This window comes from Pygocentrus nattereri, chromosome 3 (genome assembly GCF_015220715.1).
Source record: "Pygocentrus nattereri isolate fPygNat1 chromosome 3, fPygNat1.pri, whole genome shotgun sequence".
In the NCBI taxonomy this organism is placed as follows: Eukaryota; Metazoa; Chordata; class Actinopteri; order Characiformes; family Serrasalmidae; genus Pygocentrus; species Pygocentrus nattereri.
In genome coordinates this window covers 42,329,263-42,334,659 of record NC_051213.1, presented here as the reverse complement: position 1 = coordinate 42,334,659, position 5,397 = coordinate 42,329,263, and positions in this window count along the sequence as shown.

Below are 5,397 nucleotides of genomic sequence, written 5' to 3'. Positions count from 1 at the left end.
TGTGACTGAGTAAACGGACCTGGTTAGTAGTCACTGAAAGACCTCCATGGATAGTGAGGTACTTTTAAGTAGGCAGCATGCAAGCATGTAGAAATGTAATGGTTCCAGAGTGTACTTGGTGATATGAAGCTGTGTGTGTCTGAGTATAAAGGTGAATCAGATACAAGTGTAAAACTAGTGAGCAAAAAGCAAACTACCAAGTTCAAAACATTCACTGATAAAGGGTTTCATGTAGTGGAACTTCTTAGAAGCTGTGTGCGTTTGAACGAGTGTAAAGGTGAATCAGATACGAGTATCAGATTAACTTCACAGTAACCAGCTGATCTAATCGCCACTGTACAGCTATCTCAGAGAGATTAACCACACACACACACACACACACACACACACACACAGAGGGAGAGAGATGGAGTGAGTGGTGGAGAGAGAGTGATAGAGAAATGAGCGAGGGAGAGAACAATGGAGAGATGGAAAGAGGGGAGATTGAGAGATGAAACAGAGAAAGGACGAACGATGGATGGAGAGGTGACGGAAAATAGAGGTAGGATGGAAAGAGGACAGAAAAAATGGAGTGATGTGAGAGGAGAATTAAGTCAGGGAAGAAGAGATGAGAAGGATGGAGAGATGAGAAGGAGTTTTGAGGATGTGAGGAGAGAGGAAAGAAGAAAGAAGAGATGAATGAAAAAGAAAATGGAGTGAGGGATGAAGAATCAACAGCAGTAAATGAAATTAGCTGTATGTGAAATGTTGGTGGAATAGAGCTCCAGAAAGATCAGCATGTTTAGAACTATAATACTCATCATAGTGTCTGGATGCTGCACCACCTCCAATTAACACCCAAACTGTGTAAAATCAGACCCTATTCACTTCCATAAGCCTAGTAGTGGGGGATTTAGAAGTTGTGGAGTGTCTTAGGGGAAGATTTACTAAGAGAGGCGCTAAATTCTGATAGTTGGCCAGTACTTTGCACTGCGGACGGTGGCTAATATAGCAGGTTATATTTAATCAGGCACAGAGTTGTACTTACGTTATTAAAAGTGAACAGATCTGCACTTTTTACACAATGTTGACAAATACATGGCAATATTTACTTTTTACAATCGCTTGGAAAAGAAAGTTTAGATCAATATTAAGGCAAAACCTGCTCTCATTTACCCAAAGTAAGACACAACAGTTTAAAGTAAAACTAGTGAGCAAAAATCAGCCTGGAATAAAAAAATCAGGTTCAAACATTCTCTGATGCTGACTTTCATGTAGTGCAACTTCTTAGAAGCTGTGTGTGTTTGAATGAGTGAAAAGGTGAATCAGATACAAGCATCTTCACAGTAACCAGCTGATCTAATCGCCACTGTACTGCTACCTCAGAGAGATTAACCACACGCACACACACACACACACACACACACACACACACACACAGAGAGAGAGAGAGAGAGAGAGAGAGAGAGAGAGAGAGAGAGATGAAAGAAAGATGGAGGAAAATGGAGTGAGGATACAGAGGGAGAGAGGGACAGAGAAATGAGGGAAAAAGAGAAAGTGTGTGCTGTGTAAAATGAATGAGGTAGAGAAAGAAGGACGGATGGAGAGGTAGAGAGATGAAGAGGCAACAGAAATGGAGTGAGGAATGGAGAGATGAAGGAGAGAGGCAAGAAGAGATGAGGGAGAGAGAGGAACATGGATTAAGGGATGGATGAAAAAAAAAACGTAGTAAAGGATGGAGGTATGAAAAGGAGATATTGAAAGATGGAGGGATGAGAGAAAAATTGAGTGAGGGATGGAGGGATGTGAAGGACAGACAGTAAGATGGAGAGAAATGAAGGATGGAACGATGAGAGGGAAACAGCGGGAATAAGAGATGAGGGAAAAAGAGGAAAATGGAGAGAGATGGAGAGATGAGAAGGAGATAAAAGGGATAGGGTGATGAAGAAGAATTAAGTGAGGGCTGGAGAGAAATTAAGGATGGAGCGATGAGAGGGAAACAGCGGGATTAAGAGTTGAGGGAGAAAAAGGAAAATGGAGTGAGAGATGGAGAAATGAGAAGGAGATAAAGGGATGGAGAGATGAGGAAAAGAGAGAGAGATGGGGAGATGAGCGAGAGGAAAATGGAGTCAGGGGTGGAGAGAAGAATGGAGCAAGACATGAGAAGGAGAAGAATGGAGAGATGAAGAAAGAAAGTGGAATGTAGGCATGAAGAGAGAATGGAATAGAGAGATGAAGGAGAGAAAAACAGTAAGGGATAAAGAGATGACAAGGCAAGTGAGATGAGGAAGAGAGAGATGGGACAGAGAGACTAAATGGAATGAGGGATGAAGAGGTGAAAGAAGTACAGTGAGGAGGGAGTGGAGGTTTAAAAGCGGTTGGCAGAGATGAGAGAGAAGAACGGGTTGAAGGACAGAGGGATGAGAAAGAGAGAGAGAGAAGGACAGAGACAGGGATAGAGTGAAAGATGAATGAGAAAAGGAGAGAGGGATGGAAAAGGATGGCATGGCTATGATAACATGTTCCATTATACAGTTTATGTCTTGAACCTGTGAGTTGTTTACAGGAAAAGCTCCACCCCTCATTTAAAAGAGTGACCATCTACACTCACTGTCCATTTCATCAGCTCCACTTACCTCACAGGTGCACTTTGTAGTTCTACAGTTACAGACTCTAGTCCATCTGGTCAGGACCCCAACAGGACCACCACAGAGCAGGTATTATCTGGGTGATGGATCACTCAACACTGCAGTAACACTGATGTGGTGCTGGTGTGTTGCACTGGTACAAGTCCCACACTGTACACTGAACACTGTCCACTATTTGTACACTCCATTAGACACAGCTGCCTTGTTGGTCCACCCTGTAGATGTAAAGTCAGAGAGGGTAACTCACCAGCTGCTGCACAGTTTGAGTTGGTCATCCTCTAGTCCTCCATCAGTGGTCACAAGTCGTTGCCTACAGGACACTGTTAGATATTTTTGCTTCTCAGTCCAGCAGTTACACTGAGGTTTAAAACCTCCAGCAGCACTGCTGTGCCTTATCCACCTGTACCAGCGCAACACACACTAACACACCACCGCATCAGTGTTACTGCGATTTGGGTGACTGTTTACTTGCAGTGTTTGTTAGTCCCATTAGCATAGCAGCTCTAGCTGTGAATTAATATGCCAGAGATATGCTGTAAGGTAAAATAACAGGCAGAGGCGTACTTTTTTGTTATTATGCTTATTATTATAACCTTTGTTATGGTTTTCTCCTTTTACAATGTATTTTATTTTCAAGTTCTTTAAGTTCATTCCAGTCAAAGGTAAACATGATTTTAAACGTTTCCAACACTAATAAATGCTTTTGTTTGTTCCAAACGGCAGAGTCTCTCTCACACACATGCATGGGCGAATCGTCGGAAAACAAGCGCGCACACACACACACACACACACACACACACACACACACACACACACACACACACACACACACACACACACATTTGTCTTACAGTGCTTGTGAGGATGTCCATTGACTTCCCTTGATTTATGTATAACTGTTGCCATGTAACACTACACCTACATTTAAACCTAACCCTGACCTTAACCTCAGTCTCCAAAAGGCAAGCTCTTTTAATTTTTCAAAAAAACTTGAATTTGTGGTGAAAACAGGACTGGCAAAATGTCCTCACTTGTGTCATATCGTCTTGTCGTTGTGAGGACATGTGGGCCTCACAGGGATAGTAAGACAAGTACACACACACACACACACACACACACACACACACAAACAAACTGGATCCAAAGGTAATTCATAAACACGCACGACAACTTTCAATCAGTCTTAATGTTTATACACACACACACACACACACACACACACACACACACACACACACACACTCGTGTCTAAGTTTTTAAGTGCAACAGTTGAAGAGTGACATTTTCCATCTTCTGCCTCATCAACTCTTCTGAAATTTGCCATCTGCAAAAACAAAGATACAGACAAACAAAAAACAATCAAACAAACAAACAACCAAAAAAACAACCCCAAAAAGTCACCCCAAGCCCCACACCATATATACACCCTTCTTGGACGAAATTCAAAACCCAAACCCTTTAAAATACAACAGACAAGTCAACATCAGCTTAAAGTCTGTAAAAACGTTTCCACCTCAAGTCATTCAAGTCGTTAGTGTTCCGTCCATCGTTTAGATTGTTCTACAACAGTGTGTCGCTATGTTAACCGTAGTAACAGAATGGACAGATTGGCCATCTAAGCTGAAAGATGACCTGGTAGCTTTGTTAGCCTGTCCGTTCCTTCTATGCTATGTGTAAAAAACCCTGGACCGTTTGTATGTTCTGTTTTGTCGCTAATTGAAGCACCTTGAGCTCGGCCCCATCGCCCCGGTCCCAGGATGATAAGGTGCTAGGCATGAAGTCAAAAGAGAAAGTACACTGTCCGTCAAAGATTTGGGGACATCTTAACGTATGATGTTTGCTGCATTTTCATCCACGCGTTACCCACATATGCATTCTGTTGCCAGGTTTTACAGGCTTTACAGAACGTTAACAAAAAACCTCTCAGCATTATAAGAAAGTGTGGCCTACAACCCAGTTAATACATTCAAGATAGTATGAAAATTGTGTTTGTTCATTTCAAATCAGTACACGCACAAAAGCTCACAGTGCTCTGCTAAGTTTATGTTTATGTTCGCATTAGGGAAAAAAAATGTTCCGTGCTTCCATAGTAAAATATAGTGTATTAGCGACGCTATGGCATGCAGCTGTGCAGAAATAACGGATATTCTTGTGATAGTGTTAGCCATTACTCTATCCGAAAGAGTGTTCTGAACAGATGCTTAAGCTTCCACTGTTCTGTTTTGTTTTTTGTTGTGCATGAACGTCAAGCAGGCACATCATCTCCATGTGCAGGACTTCATCCACAAGCACTTAACGTCCACTGTGGCTGATAGGAAATGTCGAGCTCCTAACGGAACAATCTGCCGACCTCCTAGATCTGCTACAGGGATAGTTAATTAAGGTTTTTAGGAAGAAACTATCAATTCTGATAGATAAGCTAAGCTGAAAGCTTTGGCATAGCTAGATAACTCGACACCTACATCAAGCTGAAGCTGCTCTGAGATATTTACCGCAACATTTTCACCATCGTAACGTGATGTAAACATTACAACAACGGCATAAAGCACGACTTTGTTTCCTCAAGCAACGTCAATGAAGTCGAACTACTTGATTTTGACAACATAGGGAAACTGTTTTGCTAAACTTTTGTAAAACTTTTTCAACCTAAGAGTAGCTACAGCACGCATTTGTGGGCGGAGCATGAATAACAATTATGGTGAGGACAATACCGACAAGTTTTGTTAGCATAAAGTAGCAATGTGCTAATCCTTAGGTAATATTTAGCTTC